This window comes from Canis lupus, chromosome 6 (assembly GCF_003254725.2).
Source record: "Canis lupus dingo isolate Sandy chromosome 6, ASM325472v2, whole genome shotgun sequence".
In the NCBI taxonomy this organism is placed as follows: Eukaryota; Metazoa; Chordata; class Mammalia; order Carnivora; family Canidae; genus Canis; species Canis lupus.
Window position 1 is genome coordinate 62891573 of NC_064248.1, and position 21535 is coordinate 62913107.

General features: G+C 42.7%; 1 protein-coding gene and 1 pseudogene across 5 annotated transcripts in view; one reads left to right on the forward strand and one right to left on the reverse strand.

The window, feature by feature from the left end:
• LPAR3 (lysophosphatidic acid receptor 3) overlaps positions 1 to 21535 on the forward strand; it is a 96266-nt gene that overhangs the window by 54366 nt on the left and 20365 nt on the right. The window lies entirely within an intron of this gene.
• On the reverse strand, positions 2040 to 3199 carry LOC112640971 (mitochondrial carrier homolog 2-like; annotated as a pseudogene).

The following is a 21535-nucleotide window of genomic DNA, read 5'->3' on the forward strand; positions in this document are numbered from 1 at the left end:
GCCAGGAATAGGAAGGGGGACAGAGTAGCCCAATTTCTGGAATAAGGGTATCGCATAATAATGACAGTTTGGTTTTAGAGGCATATAGGAGTCAGAGGATGGAAGGACTTGAATCCTAAGATGGTATGGATTTCATTGTCAAAGTCTACAGAGGCCGGGCAGATGACATTGATGCCTGGGTTGGGTTTGGCCTTATAAGGCAATACAGAGGGGTGGCACCTGTGGCTGCCTGGACAGATTGAACTTTTGTTAAAAAGACTCTATAGGTTGAATTAAATAGGTCTATGGCCATGCTAAACTGCTTCATCTGGCAACGGAGGGACCGTGTGGTCTTGAGGGCATTAATGGGTTGGGAGGAAAGTGAGAGTTGCTAAATGCAGAATTTTAGAAAGATAGAGAACAGGTGAAGAAGGGGAGATCATTTAAGAGATTGCTGGAATTGACCCAAGGCTCAGTGGGTGGCATGAGCTACTCACATGCCACAGAGAAGGCAGAGCTGGCCCCTTCTAGAGCAGGAAGGTAGAGCTGTCAGCAGAGACCAAGTCTACATGGGCCAGGAGGAGCAGCCAGGGAAGCCCAGCAGGCCAGTGGAGCACGAGCTTGCAGAGATCTGGCAAGAGGGAGAGATCGAAGAAGCAGAAGGCCAAGGGCAGGGAAATTTGGAAACAGGAAACAGAGCTCCAACCCGGAAACTAAGATTCAGGGGTAGAAATTCATCCTGGAGACTAAGATTTCTTAAAGCCTTTTGAGCTTTGCCATTTCTCAACTCCCAGCTGACCCCTCCTTCCTTTATTCCTTCTAACCACGAAGATAGAAATTCTGTGATGTGATGCCCCCATTAGCCCTCCCTCCACCTTCTTAGCCAATCCGCAAAGGCCTCCATCTTTTTCTAGCTTTCTCTGATAGCCCGTGATTTCCAGCCTCCCCAAGGGCCTAGTCTCATTATTCTTGCTCCGCTGTGTATTTGACCATTAAAAAATATAGCCCATGGCCTTATGTCCCCTTTCTCACTCCTGTTCTGTCTCTCTTCTTCCATCTCTTATCCTCTTTTCTTAATCCCCCAAGCCATGGTAAGCTAGCTCTGCCCCATTAAGTTTGTGTTGATGAAGCCACCATTGCCCTCCTTCCTGCCATTTCTAGTGATCAGACTTGAGCTCCCTGTTGCACAGCTGCCTGCTTCATGCCACCCTGTGATGATTTCTTCCCCCTTCAGTTCCTTCTTCTGTCTCTTGACATCCCTGAAATGCCCTTTGTTCCCATCCCCTGTGGCCCGCCCAGGTTCTCTAAAGATGACCGTCCTCCTGTGGCATGGACCGATGCCCCTCTGTGAATGCTGCTCAAAGCCATGTCTCCATCTTCAGCCTCTCTCATGAGATCCAAATCTGTCCAGCTATGGTTTGGGTACACACACCCAGATGCCCTGCAGGCATGACAAGCTTTATCTTCTCCTCTGAACCTGCTCTGTGGGCCGTATTGCCATGTCTACAGCAGAGGTCCCATCTGCCTTGTCTTCCGACCTGGAACACTTGGTACGGCCATCTTGCTCACCATCTATACCCAGTTAGTCACCATATGTACTTGAGTGGTGTCTCAGATCTTACCACATCCCCTTGGACTAAACCTCATCATTCTGTTGCTTATTGTCATTTCTGGATTCCCTCCTCCCAGCTTTTCCTGCTGCAGGCCTTCCTACATACCACCATCGGAGCACCATCCTAAAAAACACAATGAACGCTATCTAATCTTTTCTTGGCCCTTAATTCATTCTAGATAAAGCCCAAATTACTGAGCAGGAATTATGAGGCCACTTGCACAATTCTGGTCCCAACTTTCTTCTCTAAACATCCCTCCTCCCACACAGTCCGGGCTTCTGCTGTGCTAAGCTTTTCACCATTCTGCAGGCGTGCAGGGTCTGCTTGAAGCTCCTCTTGGGTAATCATTTTTTGTTTTTGTTTTTGTTTTAATGTGAGTGGTAGGTTTTTTTTAATCTTTTAAAAATATTTTTTATTTTTTATTTTATTTTTTTTCATTTTCCCAAGATTAAATGCTTATTAAAAAAAAAGCACGCCACACTGTATAGAAATCAACATTCTCTCCCATAATTCTGTGCATCTGGGACTATAGAAATGTCACTGTCCCTGCCGCACATCTTCAAATTAACATTCTCAGGTCACAACAATAAGTCTTCCCAAAGGGAACCTTCCAGAAAAACAAACTATTTCCTCAGCTCATATTTCCCTCTTTTTGTAGCATGTACCAGCAATCTATCCAAGAAGTATATATTGGGGAGTAAGGAGGGGATCCACCAGCAAGCCCCCAGTTGTTGACAGCCATAAGATTAGAGACAAACACAAAGGGATAGGTCAACATACTGGCAAAAAATCCTGTGACAGTTTGGGAATAACTCTTCATCTCACTCATGGTAGAAACCCCACTGTCCAGTGCATAGGTATTGACGAGGTAGGCCAGTGAGTTACAGAGCCACAAAGAAATGATGTCACCTAGGAGGTGAGGAGTAAGACCCGCAAAAAATCCTAGGATGCCCTCTTCTCTATAGTTGGTTACTATGGAGTCATAAGGTCCATAGTACTTGGATTCTCTGCCAATGGATTATACCATAGATCTCAGTGTGATCACGTGGAAGGGATGTATGATGAGGGTGGCAGCAGAATGGGCCATCATTTCTGAGTTGTCTCCTTGATAACTTGGTTGAAGGAAGGTGTGACTTCTTTTGTGTGTGTGTGTGTGTGTGTGTGTGTGTGTGTGTGAGACTTCTTTCTGTACATTTCCAGAGCCTAAATCCTCGGCCTTGTCACATTGCTAGTAATGCTATAAAACTTTACCATGGATCACAGTTCCAAGGACACCTGTACACAGTCTTGGAGTTAAGCCTGTGAACAACCCATGCTCCCCATCGATGCTCGCAATGTGCCGAGCATAACAAAACAGGCCAGGAAGCTGACATACTTGCCGCCCAAAAATATTTCATCCTGTTGTTAGAGGAAGAGGCTCGTATCCCACCTGGATGAGCACCTTCACGTACATTAGCGGCTGGGACAGGATGGTGAGGCCAGAGCCCAGGAGCACCTGACTGGCTGCGTCTGCCATGATGGCACCTCCTTTTAAAAAATATTTTTTAAAATTTTTATTTATTTATGATAGTCACACAGAGAGAGAGAGAGAGAGAGAGAGAGAGAGGCAGAGACACAGGCAGAGGGAGAAGCAGGCTCCATGCACCGGGAGCCCGACGTGGGACTCGATCCCAGGTCTCCAGGATCGTGCCCTGGGCCAAAGGCAGGTGCTAAACCGCTGCGCCACCCAGGGATCCCTAAAAAATATTTTTTAAAGTAATCTCTACATTCAACATGGAGCTCAAACCCATGATCCTGGGATCAAGAGTAGTGTGCTCTATCAGCCGAGCCAGCCAGGTGCCCTTCTTGGGTATTCTTAGTGTGACAAGCTCCCTATCTATCTTTTAAGATCTTTCTCTGTAATACTCTGACTCTTCCAAAGTTAATTATCCAGGGCTTCTGTAGCATACTATTGATGTGTATAAAAGCACTTGGCCCATTCTATTATAATTTATTTGCTAAGTGCCTGTATCTCTTACTAGACTGAGCTTATCAAGGACAGGACTGTGTCTGTCCTACTTCATCTCTGTAGTACCTGGCACACAGCAGTTACTCAACAAACCTTTATTGTTTATGTAATGAGCTAACAAACATATTAACCAAATGGAGCCTGAGACAGGAACTGAGCAGCTGCCCCAGCCTCTGTCCTTGTCTTGGTCATGATCACAGGGATGGTCCTACTGCCCCTGGGATCCTTCTTACCCTGTGATATCATGACATGATCTGCTTTCTGGAATGTAGGCCCCTGATGTCTAGCTCTTACCAATGGTCTTTTTGAGCTGGGGGAGTTTGAAGCGGGTACCATGTAAACCTTAAGTGAGTGACTCTTAAGGTATAAAAGGAGATTTCTTTGGTAGAAATGGGATTAGAGGTGGAGATAATGCCAGAGAATACACGGTTATTATGTTTTTAATTCCCTCCTTCCAGGGTTAGCTGGTTACTGGGGAAGCTGTTATATCAGGTCTGCTGACAGGACTGGCTGCACAATTCATGGGCCCCTTAAAAGAAGGCAGGAAAAAAAGTGCTGCTAAAGGCACTATGATCTAAAACTCCTTTCTTCTGGACATCTTCGCTCACACTCATGCTCTGCTGTCCTATCAGATTTCACTTATAAACAGTAAATTCAAAGGTAAACTTACTGAGGATTTCAGGATAGTGACAGTAGATCTTGAAATGGAGCTCAGGGCCCTGGTGAGCTCAGGCTCCATGTGACTGTGCAGGCCACCTGCCCATGAGACTGGCCGTGGCTGCTGAGTATAACCTCCCAGCCCTAACTATCCTAGGACCACTTGCGGAGACTCAGGTCTCATTGAATTTATCCTCTTCCATGATTACAAGGGCCAGCCATGTGTGTTGTCTCACGAGCCTTCTCTTCAATTGTGAGAAGCACTTTCTTAGAAGCATCCTTGTCTTCTTCAGAGCTGATGCCTATTTCTAGAGTGAGGCTTCTTACCAGCCTCGAGCACTGACGGGGGTACATGGGGCCTGTGTGACTGAGACGATCCCAGGAGCTCCCACATACAGCTCATGCATGACTGGGCTTTCAGAACTAGACTCACCAGGGAGGCAAAGACCCATCTGTTCCTGTCCTGTATCTGTTCTCAGTCTTCCTAGCTGGGTCCCCAAGACAAGACTTGTAAGTACTGTATCCAGAACAGTCTCCCTCATGACTGGGCTCGCCTAGAGAATACCACAAATCGGCCTCATATGAAAGGTTAGTACTTTTTGTGTGTGACATGAACAATTCCTCCTGGGAACATCAGTGTTATCCTTCCCGGGATGTGTTCCAAGCTCTTGGGTCCTGGGATTCCTTGTAGTTAGGCCTGATGTTCTGTTGAAGGTTCTTGGCTCAGGAGGAGTTATACTGAGTTTACTTAGATTGGAAAACCTGTAGCAAAGCTCCTGGGATCCTCATGGCCACTTGGATGTCCCGCTATCACTCCAGGGACACAGAGCAATCTTGTGAAGCCCTCTGAGTGGAGGTCAGTGCTGCCCACTGTGGCTGGGGCCCTCCTGAAGTTGCTGAGGTTGCATAGCAGAATTGTTGGCTCTAATTGAATCCTTGTAGCTTGGAAGCTAAAACTCCCATCTCTGCAGTGGCATGGAATGGACCCTCAGAAGGACATAGAAGTGGTCCTACAAAAGGTTAGTGCTAATTTATGGGGTATTAGTGGACTGTCCTCCATTTACTCTAACTCGGAAGGAAAATATTGTTCCTTTGCTTTAAGACAGCTTAGCCTAGAGAATCTTTAGGCTTCCTGATACTTCTTTGCTGGCCTTTGTTTGTTTGTTTATTTATTTGTTTGTTTGTTTATTTATTTATTTATTTATTTATTTATTTATTTATTTATTTATGATAGTCACAGAGAGAGAGAGAGAGAGGCAGAGACACAGGCAGAGGGAGAAGCAGGCTCCATGCACCGGGAGCCCGACGTGGGACTCGATCCCGGGTCTCCAGGATCGTGCCCTGGGCCAAAGGCAGGCGCTAAACTGCTGCACCACCCAGGGATCCCTGGCCTCTGTTTAATAAGGGATCATGTAGACCCTTCTGACTGGGGAAGTCTCTCCGGATATGGTCAGAGAGAGACAGTGCCAAGGACCAGCCATTGAATTTTGGACTTCTCTCATGGCAGGGTGGTCGGTGGGGGCGGGGGGGGGGTGTGGGGGTGGACAGGGCTAGCCTGGGGGTCCTGTAGAGGCAGCCTGGAAGTTCTTAAGTAGAGGGCTTTCTTGAATTCCTTTAAGTTTAGGAAGGGGAGATAACATAGGAGAGTTCACTAGGTAGTTGGGCTCAGCCTGAGGAATCTCAGTGTTTGTGGGGTAGAGGGGCTATGGCCTTCAGGATTCACACAGAAAGGTGGGGCTCTCTGGTTTGAGAAGTTCTCTGGGACTTGGCTCTTCAGTCCCTCTGAAGCACCACAGGCTAGCCTCTGGGGACCTGGGGACCTTAAGAGGCTTCAGGGTCTCAGGTGAGAGCAACCATCGTGGATCCTTCAGAGACTGGTTATGACCAGGCACTAGATGTTCAGAGAGCACAGCTGAGCCAGGGTGCATGGGGCTCATGAGCCAGGGAAGCCTTGGGCAATAGAAAACAGAGTATACTAGGATCTGATGAAGTTCAGTAAGAGAGGCCTTATTCTCTTAAGGTCCCTTGAAAACATACCGGAGTATATTCATGCATGTTCTGTAGTTATCAATGAGGAGGCAGTAGGCTGAGACAACCCTTTATCCAGTGAATGGGAAAGGTTGGATGCAGAGCTCACACACTTATGTCTCCATTGGAGAGGATGGTCTCTGGCATCCCTGGGATCCTCCTGATGAGTTTTCTAGAGAGCTCTCTGGGCATTCACTTGGCATAGATGCCTGGAGACCTGAAGGGACAAGTGGCCCACTGGTCCCTTGGCCCCTGGGTAGAGCTTCTCCAACACCTCCAGACCAGGAAAGGGTCACAAGGTGATGACAGAAAGTAATGCAAGTGGGAGCTGCCACATTTGGATGGAAGGCATTTGTCTCCTTCGAGTTGCCACTGTCCAAGTTGTGTGGCCGGTGAAAGGCTGGGGCCGCCACAAGGCTGGGGCCGGGGCTGTTGGTTGATGTGGTGGAGCAAGAAGCTGGCTGGTTCTGAGCAGGCTCACAGAGGCCTGTGCCTGCCTGCTTGCTTTCTTTCTCTTTCTTTTCTTTTCTTTTCTTTTCTTTTCTTTTCTTTTCTTTTCTTTTCTTTTCTTTTCTTTTCTTTTCTTTTCTTTTCTTTCTTATAGTCACACACACACACACACAGAGAGAGAGAGAGGCAGAGACACAGGCAGAAGGAGAAGCAGGCTCCATGCACCGGGAGCCCGACGCGGGATTCGATCCCGGGTCTCCAGGATCGCACCCTGGGCCAAAGGCAGGCGCTAAACCACTGCGCCACCCAGGGATCCCCTGTGCCTGCTTTTTAAGGCAGTCCTGAGGGAGGCAGATCAGATCAGGGTAAAGTGGTGGATCCTAGATGACAGCATGGTTAGCAGTACCTTGGAATAGTTCCAGGAGCTACCAGGGAGGGGCCAGGATCCAGGCAGGAGAGCCAAGGGCAACAATGCCACTTCCCCCAACAACCAGGTGCAGGAAGCCACCTCAAAATCAGTAGTTGGAAGTCAAGGGAACTCGACCGCAGGTAATGGGGAGCTGGTCATTGACCTGAGCCCAACCAGGGATCTCTGGTTGGGTGGCTGCATCGTCTGGAGGGCTGCAGGAGTCAGGGAGAGGCCCAGTCTCAGCAGACCTGGAATACCAGTCATGTTACCATGGAGCCATAATTAGTGGGACTAGAGTGTAAAGCAGAGACCAGGGATATGGTCAGACTGAGGCTGGGGGCTCCTCAGATTTCTCCTGCCCAGAGGTGGGCTGCCTCCCAGGGCTTGGTTGTAGGGGCTGCTGAAAGAGGGCCCAATTTATTATAGAAATGAAATTTGGGGAGGGTGGTGTGAGGCATTATATCAGGATCACCCGAGCAATGTTTGCAACCCATATGCAAGCTCTCCCTCCCCTCCTGCACACACAGACCAGTTTCTACTTGAGTGGAAAGCCCTGACCTGCATGTCTGGAAGAAACCACCTGGGTCCCATGCAGAAATGCTTCACAGGCAAGAGTTACTATGATGGTAGTGAGAAGACAGGAAAAATAGATTTAAAAGACATTAAAAAGACAGATACCTCAGGAAGGGGAGGCATGAGGGGAGCAGCAAAAGGATGAACCCAGCTTCAGAGCTTTACATTTGGATGATGGAAAGAGAGAGAGAGAAAAAAAAGGTTTATAAACAGAAGTTCAATAAAATAGACCCAGAGCAGAATCTCTGATATTCTTAGAGAACATAAAATATCATCTTTTCAATAAGTTTGGAATATATCCCCTAACTCCAAATCTCTAGGAGAATAAATTGTAGTCCCTCAAAAGTTCCAGGTAGCACACAGGAGCTGCATAATTTGCTTTGAGGGAACTCATCTATTTAATACATGTCTAATCTCCTGCCTGTACACCATCAAGAAATATAACAAATTTTTGTCCCTGCCTTGTTCTTTTAGTTACTAGGAGTAAACTATTTTGTTAGGTTGAAATTAGCCAGTTTGCATTTGTATCAAATCTCATTTGTTCTGACACAAACAATCCCTTTGTGGGTAATGAAAACAATTTAATGGTGTGGTCTGAAGGAGAAAACAATATTACTCAAGCTATTAACACCAGGGGACTTCTTGCTGACCTCTCACAATGACCTGCAAACTGTGCTTCCAATATTATTGCACTCCCGAGGAAGCATGAAATGAAATGGTGCCCAGAAATGTTTTAGAGAACACTTCATGTGAGAAAGGGAAGGAAGGAAGGAAGGAAGGAAGGAAGGAAGGAAGGAAGGAAGGAAGGAAGGAAGGAAGGAAGGAAGGAAGGAAAGGGGAGGGGAGGGGAGGGGAGGAAGGGAAGAAGGAAGGAAGAAAAGGAAGAGAGGGAGGAAAGAAAGGGAAGGAAGGAGAAGAGAAGGAAGGAAGGAAAAAAGGAAAGAAAGGAGGGAAGGAAAGGAAGAAGGAAGGAAGAAAGAAAAGGAAGAGAGGAAGGAAGGAGGGAAGGAAGGAAAAAAGGAAGGGAAGAAGGAAGGAAGAAAGAAAGGAAGGAAGGGAAGAAGAAAGGAGGACGGGAGAGGAAGGAGGAGGGAGGGAGGTTCTGAGACAGAGAAGTAGCTATAAAGGACCGAGAGGGCAGGCAGGACTTCTAACATTAACCTGGGGACCAAGTTGACAAGTTAGCGCAGCACATCTTCAGTATCGGGTGGAACTGGGCACAGAAAGCTGTTGCAGTCATATCTTGGAAATAAAAATTGCATGGGACTCACATTGTGTTTTGAGATTCTCTGATAGAACTGGAACTTTCAAAGAAAGCTTTTCTAACCTTAATTCTCTGTGTTAGGTGACCCTCTTTGGGGCAGGGACTGCTGCATCTCATTTGTCTTTATTTGCTCCGTGCAGTGCACATAGCAGGACTCGAGCAGTAAGCCAAGAAGTCTTCGAGAAGACAGTCTTTTACTGTTGTGAAGCACCTCTGGATGTCCTCCCAAGGAAGAGAGAATAATAATTATTATTATTTAAAAAAATAATACCTGGGAGCAATGTAAACCCCCCCCTTTTTTTGTAAAACAGGAACATGTATCCAGGGATGATGCTTTTTGATGCTCTTTTTTGATCAATAAACTTACTGTCTTGAATTTATTTTATTGCTAGACCCATGCCTGGGCTGGGGGATTGACAGAACTTTGTGATGTTGAGCTAAAATTTGCTTGCCTAAGGCCTAGGGATTTGGAGCGCACCCACCTTATTTACAAATGAACCCTCTTATTTGAAGCCTTGGCAAGAGTAACAACCTTTAGGATCGAGGCTGCGTGGGACTTGTAGGACATGTCGTCCTGCCCTCTTGTTTGTATATAACGGTAGCTTTGCCATAACAAGCCACCCTTTAGAGACTTCCCAGTGGAGGAAGTGTCCTTTTCCACCGTGGGGTAGAATTACTGCTCCTGCTTTTTTCTAAAAGTTTCATTTTTCCTCCAAGTAAAGGCATGTTTGTTTTAGCAAAGCCTACGTTTTCTCTTCTTTTCTTTAAAAATCTTGACTATTTATTCTGAAGAGGTTTTCTGAAACTACTATGGTCTGGGGGTGCATAAAAGCCTTTATTTGAGCATAATTAAAGGGATTAATTAGCCTTGGATCAACACATTTGAAGGATAAGAAGCATGCTGCTTTTTCACTGCAGTTTTATTTCATTTTATGGCTCTAAGGGTATCTGATCCTGCTCCTGAGGAGGGCCCAGCCCCTTGCATCTGGGAGGGACCATGCTTTGCAGGGCCTTGTCCTTTGCCTTCTCTCTGGGTAATACCTAGGATAGCATGAAGGTTATAGTTGGCCTTGGGTTCTAATTCTACGATCTGAGGGAGAAATTTCATTTCTTTCCATCTGTTTCCTCACCTGTAAAAATCTTAACATAGGGGCACCTGGGCGGTTCAGTGGTTGAGCTTCTCAGGTGGTGATCCTGGGGTCCTGAGTTCAAGTCCTGAATTGGGCTCCCTACATGGATCCTGCTTCTCCCTCTCCCTATGTCTCTGCCTCTCTCTGTGTGTCTCTCATGAATAAATAAATAAAATCTTTAAAAAGGAAAGTCCTAACACAAATCTGTTCCAGAGTATATTCTTAGGAGTAAATGAAATACACTGCTAACAAGAAGCTTCAACAAAAATATACACAATGGCTTCTTGAATCGACTTAGTAATTTCAAAATGTTTTCAGAACTCACCCTGTGAGTTTGATTTAGCCACCCAATAACCCCAAGCGGCAGACAGGACAGAAATTCCTAGCCTCATTTTATGGCTCAGGAATAAATAAAGCCCAGAGAGGTGACAAAACTTGTTAATCTGGACGTCGAGACTAGAGCTCAGAGTGTAAATAGTTTTATAAATATTAGAGTGCCTTGGCTCCAGAATTTAAATATGTTTAAAGCCTTTATTATTTTGTTATTATGAATGTAGTCCTTGCTGGTTGCCAAATTCTACACATTATAGAAATTTATGATTTAGAAAGTGGAAGTCACCCTCTCTCTAGAAAGGTCAGAACCACTGTTAACAGTTTGATGTGTCATCTTGTAGACCCATTCCCTGCAAATAATAAAACTGTGTGTGTGTGTGTGCACTCCTCACACACACATAATAATGATTTTTGTATAGAAATGTCCTGTTAATATTTATAATAGTTCACAGCTTGCTTTTTTCACTTGACAATAAATATATCTTGGATTCTTTTCACATCAGTACCAACATATCTAACTCTCTTCAGCGAGTATATAAGATTACACAGCATGCCACACCAAATTATTGATATTTTGTGGGCTGTTCTGATTTTTTACCCTCACAAAGAATGCTGCAATGAGCATCCTTTATTTTTTTATTTTTTATTTTTTTTTGAGCATCCTTTAAAGGTACATCTGAGCATTTGTGAACTACTTTTGTGGACTATCTTGTTTGAGAATTAGTCAAGAGAATGCCCGTTTAAAATTTTGTCAGATATTTCTCAGTCATCCTCTACATAGTCCACACTCTTGCAAACAGTGCAGTGTTTCTCCATTGCTTTCTGTCAACACCAGGTTTTTATAACTCACATACCTTTAAATGAAGCATTTGTGCTTTAGCATAAGACATTTGAAAGGGTGGAGCTCTCCCATCTATCAAGTCTTGTCAGCAAACCAAGCACAGCAAGCACAGAGGAGTAAATGAAAGCTGACAGGGGCATGAGCATATGTCAAGCTAGATATTTAGATATTTGGCTTCCATTCCTATTCATTCATTCAAATAGTGTTTACTGAGGGTTGTTATGGGCCAGGCCCTGTTTAGGTTTTGGGAATTGACTGATGAACAGGATGAAGCGCCTGCCTTCATGAGCTTACATTCTCATGTGGGTGAACTATAAACAGATAAATTAGAATATAATGTCAAGTAAAGTTAAAGTCTCTGATGAAAAATAAAGCAGATGGAAGGGATAAAGAGTGGCAAGGCAGAGATAGGGGAAGCGTAGGGTACTTTAGGCTGGGTGGTCCTAGAAGTTTCTCTGCTGACATGCCAACTGCATAGAAACCAAGTACAATGAGGGCTGAGCTCAGTAATGACAGGGGACAGTTCCATGTGGGCAGGTCTGGCAACGGGAAGAGCAGAAGCCCTGAGAGAGGAGCGATTTGGCAGATTCTGTGGCCTCAAAGCCTCACTGACTTGATCTGCCATAAGAGGATACAACTATCTTTGTAGAAGGCCATGTTCAAATGAATGAACTGGTGAAATGCCTTACATCTCTTTAGAGGGTGGTGCCATTAGTGTTGACTAGAATTTAACCCCTGAAAGCCTTTGAAGTGTCTGCCAATGGCCAGCAAACACGGAGCTGTACACAGCCTTTCTCCCTAGCGTGAAGACCACCTCTATGAACCTGATAAAAATGTGAACCAGGCCCACTGCACCTCTAGTGTGAGAAGGTTAGGCCTACACACTCATGATTGGGTCCTTCTTCTTACTTCTTTGCTTCCTAAGAACTCTTTGCTATTAAATGTGTTTTAACACAACTGGAGGGGAAAGTCATCATTTAAAACGAAGTTTGTTGGAAGGTAGTCACAGAGCGAAGCTTCCGCTCACCAGGCCCTGGGAAGTTACTCCTGTGTCTGAGGATGGATCACCCTCCACCTTCCCTCCCAACTCAGACACCCCAGTGTCAGCTGAGAGCAGAGGCCAGAGTGTTGAGGAATAGCTGTGTGCAGGGGGACAGAGGACATGATGAAAGAAAGAGGGCAGTTTTAAATGTGAGGTTGGAGAAAGTTAGAATTTTCTGCAGGCTGGAGCTTCCTCTAGAGGCATTGAACGTTGGGCTCAGCCCTGTCACCCATCAGGCTTGATGTGGTTTCTGCAGCATAAAGACCAAGATGGGAGTTTCCTTTCCTTCGTCCCCTTTTTTTTTGACCTCATCTTTCACAGAGAGGATGAAATTGCCTTGCTGTTCAGCTTACAGAGGCTGAAGCACTGCTTCTTGGTGCTTTACTAAGTTTCCTGTACACTAATTTCTTCATGTCTCAACATGTAGTGAATCTTTTTTTCTTTGCTCTCCTCCAAGAGTCTTATGCAAGAGGGCTCAAACAAGAAAAACCTCCTTGTGAACAAAACAACACCCCTGGAAGACTTTGAAATCCATGCCAAATGCGATATTGAACTTGAAATTCAAACATAGGGCTGTTATTATTATCTTCTGCTTCTAAAAGAAACTCCCGAATCTACCCTCATTTACCTACATAAAGAAAAAATGTGCTGACTCATAAGTACTTTAACAGATCATTTTTTTTAAAAGACAATTTTTAATAAACAGACTGATGAGGTTTATAATCTGCACAAATACTTTCATTTTATCAAAATGAAAACTAATCTACTTCAGTGTATTTCTTTAATATATCTCTTCAAAGCTCTAAGTTATAAAGCTAAAGGAAATGTAAGGAAGATGATTTCTACTAATTCACTTACATCATTAAAAGCGCTTGTGTAGCCCATACATTATGGATTTTATTTTTCCTTTTTTTAAACTCTCTGGGAACTTTTTGGCTTTTGACCATGGACTGAACTTCTTTTGTCCAAGACTCTAAAATTACAGCAAAAGATTGATCTGTTAGTGGTGGCTATGACCTATCTGGAAGAAACTCTGTATTTTAGTTGGAGGCCCTATACCTAACTTTGGAGTTCTAGTCCTGTATTAACTATCCTTTTGATTATAAAAACAGGAACCAACTCTGGTCACTTAAGTGAAAAAGAACAAAAGTGAACCCAAGGGTGTGTAAATCACCACACCTAAGATACAGCCTGGGACCAGAGGCTGGAAAGCCCTGTGCTATCCAGGAAAGTATATTCATGTTTTCATCATTGTTTCTCCTTTGTGCTTATTTTATTCTTAGCTCCCTCTGAAAACTGCTTTTCTTCCCCATTTCCCCCTGCTACTTCTGTTTATATTGCACAAAACATGGCAGCCAGTAGTTCCTCAGTGTATACACCAAGGTTTGTGTCTTTCTTGCATTTATACATTTTCTGGGAGGGGATTCAGCTGGCCTAGCCGAGAATCCCATGCCAACCCTTAGACCATTCACATCTGACCAGAAGCTGCGGTCTAGGACGGGAATTGTAATTGGTCCATTGTAGATCTGATGCTTTAAAGGAACTAACTGTGGTCAGGAGTGGAATCAGACATGCCTGGAGCTTCACCTGTATAGCGATGTAGCTGGAGATACTTATTTATGACAGAGAGACAGACAAAGAGAAACAGACAGAGACAGAGTTAGAGACAAGGAATGTGATACTTAAATACTAAGAGACAAAGATAGATAGGGATGTGGAGCTAGAAGCAGTCGCCAGAAAAGAGGGAATCTTGACTTGTTGGCATCTGTTTTAATCCCAAAACATAAAGCCATGCACACCAAATGACATCAAAGTGTAGAGGTATAAGCTTGGAGAATGACAGAGCCATTGAGAATTTTCTAGAATCTCATGGTGGCTTCATCCATTTTACTTTTCCTCTAAAGTACAAATTCCTCTTCAGCAAAATCCAGGGCTTCTCAGATTTTTAGTCATAATGAGATCTTGTCTCAAAATTTAAAAAATTAATGAGTAAAACTATTTGTCATGAGGTGCCTTTGGTGGTTCTTGCAAACCTCTTAGGCAAATAAAAATTCTCATGATTTTGCTGTTTTTTAAATAAGGTTTAATCTCTATCACAGAAGTGGGAAATGGAGTTTCAGGAATTCATTTTTGACATGTGATTTAGAAAGAAAAGATATGAACCTCAATGAATACTTTATTATTTTCATTGTCAATCATTTGCCAAAGGATGGATTACTGTGAGAACCAAAGGATAAGGTTGGAGTAAAAGTTCTGGTTGCTGTTTGTTCAGGAGGAAATTCCTGTGAGCATTTAAATGGGTTAGGGACTTGAGGGCCAAAGCAAAGGGTCAGCTCTGAATAAAACTGTTCTCTGTTATCTCCTTCGGTGACAACTAGCCACCGTTTCCAGCAATGGGGTCTTCATTTCAGTACCCTCTGAGCAAAGACAATGTTCCTAATGTGGTGCTTAATTAACTCTACAAAACCCTGTCACAGTGTTTACTCCTTTGGTTATATCTTTTCTTAGACAGATTTTTTTTTTTAAATTTTGAAAAGACATCTGCTTTGCTTTTAAGAGCACACAACTAAATCCCCTGTCAAGGTCTGGGGATGCAAGTTTTTTTCACTGTCAGTATTTCGTGCAGGAAATTTTCTCTATAAAACAGAGCTGCTTGAGTCCTAAACATTCCCACAAATCTGAGATGGTCCTGTTAGTCTTAGGAAACATTTCCTTGTAACTGTCTTCTAACTTTGGCCCTTACATGTAGCTGTACACCTTTTATACGAGTAAGCGGTGTGCTCTGAAAATTCTGGATCATTTCCTCTTGGGCGTTAGTAAGGAGCTTACTCACTCATCTGTCATCATGGTCACTGTTTCTTAAAAGTCTCCTGATGGGATATTTTGTAAGGAATCCTTCAGCTATGTATTGGGTGTATTGTAACAAATCCTTGGATGATGATATTTAATTTTAGAACCAATATATATTTGAGGATCGTCACTTGATCTTAGCTCCTATAAAATTGGGCTAATGATATTCCATCTCACAGGTAGTTTTCGTTCTTTCATTAACATGAATGCTAATAATGGCAAACACTTTGTATAATCATTATGTATGCCAGAAACTCATCGAAGCACTCTACAGATATTAACTTATTTAACTCTCATATGAAGCATGTGTTATTATTCCCATTCTAGGCAAAATGGTTAAATAATTTTCTCAAGGTCACACAGTAATTGGAAGAGCTGAGATTTGGATGCAACCACTTGGTTCTACCTGTATACCATATTATTGTCATCCATTTATTAGTTCAGCAGACATTTATTAAGCTTCATCTAGGAGACCACTAAAAACCAGACTTGTCTTTTTCCTTTAGGACCTGTAGTCTACAGTGCAGAAAATTGGGAAAATGTATAATAGTAAGTCTTATGATAAACACAGGGGGCTCTGGGAGCACTTGGAAGCACATAACCCAGCTTTGAGAGATAATGCCAGCTGGTCTCTAAAAGGAGAACATGATAATACTTACCTCAAAGAGTTGATGTGAGGATTAAATAACTTAATGTATAAAAATGCTTAGAAGAGATGCCTCTTGTTGAGTGTCAGCTGCGATTTTTATTAAGCCAAGCACTGGAAGCTGTGGAGTTATGTGAAGAACTGGGTTGAGGATCTGTAAAGCATGTTGAAGGCCAAAGAAGCTGCAAGGACAAAGACCCAGAAATAAAGGATGGCATGCCAGCTCAGGGTGCTGCAATTAACACAGAGTACAGAATAATGGGTCAGAGGAGCAAGGAGGCTGGCGGGTCAATCAAGGTGAGGTCCTGAAGGAGCTGTCAGGCTGTGGACTTGGGCTTGTCCTGAAGACTTCAAGCAGGGAGACAACTTCAGCAGAATTGCTTTAGATACAGATTGCTGACCACATTTTGGAGAATGAATTAGGGAGGGTAAAGACTGGAGGCAGGAAGGCTGTTAAATTAATCCAAGCTAGAGATGATGGTGATTTGATGTAAGGGACAGATAGGATGGTTGGAAATAAATGAATGGATGAGAGTGACATTAATGATATAGAAGCAGCAGTACTTGGTGACTGTTGCCATGTGTTCCATGAGAGGGGCAAATCAAAGATGACACCCAACTTTCTGGCCTGGACAGTTGAGAGGAAAGTGATCCTGCTACCTGTAACTCAGAGCATATAACCTATATATAAGAATGCAGATTCTGGAATCATTGAGAATGGGATCATGAAAGATCGTAGAGTTTACAGTGAAAGAAGGTGATCTATGAAGGAATTCGTGGTGGACCCAGCATCAATACTGGGTCAAACACAGATTTCTTAGCATTCATGCAGAGAGGCTGATAACCAGACTGTTGGCATAGGTCTGCTGGCAATAGTGATCCCCATCTTCAAATACCTTTTGCTCCAAGCATCCCTACCTTGTCCTCTAGCCTCCAGGGTCTGCCCTGGTGAGTAGCAACTTGTTTCTCCAGGAGTTAGCCTGGTGCTCTTTATGCCCCAATATGTGCTAGACCTGTGATTTTCAGAGCTCTGGTGTTCAAGGGAGATTTCTAAAAATCCATCATATCATACAAGCTGGAACCTTAGTGGCCATCCAGTGCATCCATCCCAGCATAGTATTTCACAAGTAGACATGATAGGACCAAATTCTGTATATTGTAAGGATACCACTTCTGAATCATTTTTCCTGTAGCTCTAAATAATATTCTTTTCATCTGTCTAGTTCTTGTACAAATAAGAATGTACATTTCTACCCTTTGATTTTACTGTAGCCCAGCAAAGAGGGGGTATGTAAAGCCTCACTGCCCTCCTATCTCCATGTCTCCTTACCATCGGTAGCATTTCAGCCTTACTTTTCACAGTGTATTCTGTGGCAATACACTGATATGAGGGGTGTGTATGTGTGTGTGCGTGTGTCTGTAATATATATGTAATAAAGACTTTACTAATGGACCATATTTCCATGTTTTATGATGAGAAACTCCTGCCTGAGTCTGGCATTTCATATACCTTCTGTTGACTCCATCAGAGTTAATGTCACCTTGGTTTTTTTTCTAGAATGGGAAAGGACCCCAGATTCTCTTTGCTGGCTCCAAACTAACTCAGAACCTGCAGGGAGCACAGGTGTTGACTATATGGAATCAGCCTAGGGGCGTTTTCTGTCTTTAAATAACTGAAGGGCTGTAAAAAGTGAGTTTTTAAACTTAATGATGGATAAAGGAAGTGTTTTTCTTTCAGTGATGGAATTACCTTTTTCTTCAGAGTATAGATATTTTAATTTGCAGACTACATCAGTCTTAATTGTATTGTTTGCTAATAAGGTTTACTTAACCTATCTGTGTCTCAGTTTTTTCATCTATAAAATGAAACCATTAGAAAGCACAGAAGTGGCTAATTTTGAGACATGTAGTATTAAGAGTTTGTCCTAATTTCCTAAAGTACCATATAAGCTATTATGGTGATTGAAAATGAAATGTTATTATTCTTTCCCAGGACACAATGGATATGTGAAAAAAAATACAGCAGTTGTGAACATCAGAACTTTAAATTTCATTTTCGGATCATGGTTGGAGATTTTTAAAAATATTTTATAAATATGAGCAATTTTGTATAAAGTCAGAAAATAAGTCATGAATTTATATTGCATAACTATTTTTATGTTTGATGAAGAATCATATGGCCAGCAAATTGCAGAATGGATTTTTAAGTTTAAAAAAAGCAGTGTTGGGTGGCGCAGTGGTTTAGCGCCTGCCTTTGGCCCAGGGCGCGATCCTGGAGACCCGGGATCGAATCCCACGTCGGGCGCTCAGTGCATGGAGCCTGCTTCTCCCTCTGCCTGTGTCTCTGCCTCCCTCTCTCTCTCTCTCTCTCTGTGACTATCATAAAAAATTTAAAAAAAAAGCAATGTTCAGAAGATACCACATAAATAACAAATTAACCCAATTTACATTTTGTGATAAGGTTGTCAGGTGAATAGATAAAGAGAATGCTGTGGATGGAATGTATGTGGCTGTCAAGAAGACATTTGATAATTGGACATAATATTCTGGTTATCAAGAACTGTGGGCAGGGTGGTAGAACAGTCAAGTGATTCACCAGTAAGAGCAATTACATCTGAAGCCTGGTGATTAAAGACAGGATTGATATCAGCCTGGCAAGAACCTCAAGGACTGCCAAGATTCTTGCACTATACTCTTGCACTAAATATATGGTCTGTATTTCACCAGAAAAATAACAATGACTTAGAGAAGATGTGAAGGACATTGCTTGCATACATGGCAAAAAGAGGAAAGAATAGCTAATATGTTAGGGAAGAGATTCTAGATTTAAACAGCTGTCAACAGAGTAGAATGATACACCAAAGAAAACAGGAAGAGCATTTTACAAGAATAGATCTGGTCATTAGATTTAAATAAAACACACCAATGCACACATTGCAACCATAAAAGTGAGGCAGACCTCCTTTAAAAACAGTGCATGTTTGGACAAAAAAGAAAAAGACCCAAGGGTTTTACTGACCAGCAGTGCTGTTGTGTAGAGGATGTCATGCTGTGTGGCTGCCCAAAGGGAAATGTGATCATAGGCATACTAATCGAACATGAAAGATCCAGTTAGAGAAGAAATTGTCCTGTTTTCCCTGGATACAGGTTAAATCCATGGAGACACCACAAGGCTGGTTTTGGACATCACATTTTGAAAGGAATATTGTCAGTGTAGTCAGCATCTGGGGTTTCAAAGGATCCAGGACAGATGAAGGAACTGGGGAAGTGTCACTAAAAAAAAAAAAAAAAAAAGAAGGAGGAGGAGTAGGAAGAGGAGGAAAAAAGAGGAAAAGAAGAAGAAAAGAAGAAGAAAGGCAACATAACAGTTATCTTAAAAACATTTTAAGAATTGTTACCTGGAAAATAAATTACATTTCGGAGGGTTTGGAAATTAAAACTAGGGTCAAGAGTAAAAATTACAAAAAAAATTTTTAAAAATTAAAAAAGAAGTAAAAGTTACAAAAAGGATATTTGAACTCCCTATCGGAAGAATTTTATAAAAATTCAAGCTATCTCTAGTAGAGCTGGCTGCCTAGTGCAGTGAGGAGAGCTCCCTCTTGTTGGCAGTGTTACACAGGTATTAGGTGATGTCTGGTGTTACTTAGGGATTCTTTCACAGCATAGGATAGATAGGCAAACTTTAAGAATTCTTGCAAGTCTGTGACTCCACAAAAAATTTTTATTGGATTTACCTAGTGATCAGATTTTTTCATGAGTACGGGAAGATAACTCGATCTCATTTGAAGTAGGCACTAGCATTAACTACTTTAATTGCATGGGTGTGTATCATTTGCAGAAAACAAAACCATCTTGCCAAAGGCCCTGTGCAATCTATTAGCTCAGGATGGGCTAATTAGAATTGGCAAGCAGACAAGATGATTCATAATAAAAGCTCCATACAATAAAAACTAGAAACTGTGAAATTGAGGTTCCAGGTTATAGGAGTGCTACTCCTGCTCATTTATCTTCTTCCATGCTCTTGGCTCCCTCCAAGTGATCCCAACAGTCAAATTTGGCTCTGTTAGTATTAAAAAGCCTTCTTAAGGAACCTCCTTACTGTTTTCCACAGTGGCTGCACCGATTTACTTTCCCACCAGCAGTGCAGAAGGGTTCCTTTTTCTCCACACCCTCACCAGCACTTGCTGCTTCTTGTCTTTGATTTTAGAATGACTACTGTATACATGAAACAAATGTAGTATTTTGTGACAACTATGCCCAGGTAAAAAAATTTAAAAGAGAAAAAGGTCTTCTTAAACTTGGGCAAATATCTATATGTATCTTTAGATCATTCTTATATTCACTTATCTGATCATCCACTCATTAATAAATATTAAGTGCCTGCTTTATATCAGGCACTATGCTAAGAACTGGGGATAGAAAAGTAAATTGGCTGATTGTAGCGCTAGTCCTTGAGGTATACCTGGTCTAGTAGAGAACATGGGCATGAGAATGAAAACAAATATTTGCAGTGTTGCTGGTGCTCTAGTAGAAAAATGTGGAAGAGATAGAGCTCAGCCAGCTACCTCTGCCATTCATCTTTTTCACTTGGTTCCCCCTTTTGTACAGCTGTGTTCTAAAAGACTTAATTTTAAAATCCTCTGATTACTCAGGGAACAATAGAACATTCCTACATCTTATGTAACCCTGGTACCTTAGGATTTTTCCCCCCTTTTTGAGACTCTTGAGTTTGATTCTGACCATCTTTCAACCTGGAGAGCATGGTCAGCACAGGAATGGCTAACATATGAAGTCTTACTCCATGCCAAGCACTGATATATATACTTTATGAATAATCAGTCATTTGGCCCGTACAGCAACCCCAGGAGGAGGGTATTCTTATTGCCTCCATGTTACAGGTAAGGGAGCTAAAGTAGGTTAAAGTGGTTTCATAGAAAGTGCCCAAGGGTACCTAAAAGCAAGTGGTGGGTCTTGGATTTGAACCCAGCAGTCTGGCTCTAGAGGCCAAGCTGTGAAAGCACAATGCCATATTGCCCCTCTCACCAATGCCATTGTAGATTTTCCAAATATGAGATCACAAAAAATCTTTCCTGGAGCAATGAGAGACATGACGTGATGATCATGTTAATGACCCTGTGCTAAATGCTGCAATGAAATGCCTTGTGTTCATCCATTCTTTCACTTGGGCCTCACCAATTCCATGAGGGAGATTTTATTGCCTCTGCTTTACAGATGAGGCAGTGAGGCTTAAGAGTTTAAGTAAATCGTCCAAGTTTACCTAACTAGTAAATCCTTCAGCATATGTATGTCATCAGGTAAAAATACCAAGTAGTCATTGTACACAATAATAGACACATTTGTTTCAGGAAAGTAAAAAGGTGTATGCTGAAAGGGGAAGAAGCATTTAATGCTTTCCTGGGGATGGCTAAAGGGGTGAGAAGATGAGCTTTTTGTTATGTGACTATCATGATGTCTTTAGTTCCACAGTTTAAGTGAGACAGTATCCCAGACTTCTTTATTTGCCCTTTAATGGATTTAGGGTGTTTGACTGGTTTGTAAAGAGATGCTCTGATTCAAGGAGTCCTTTAAACTTTGAATGACCTTTCTTAGCATCTGTATTTATATGATTTAGATAAGTTTCTTCTTCACTGATTACAATTTATAAATTAGGGGAACCTGGGTGGCTCAGTCAGTCAAATGTCTGCCTTCATC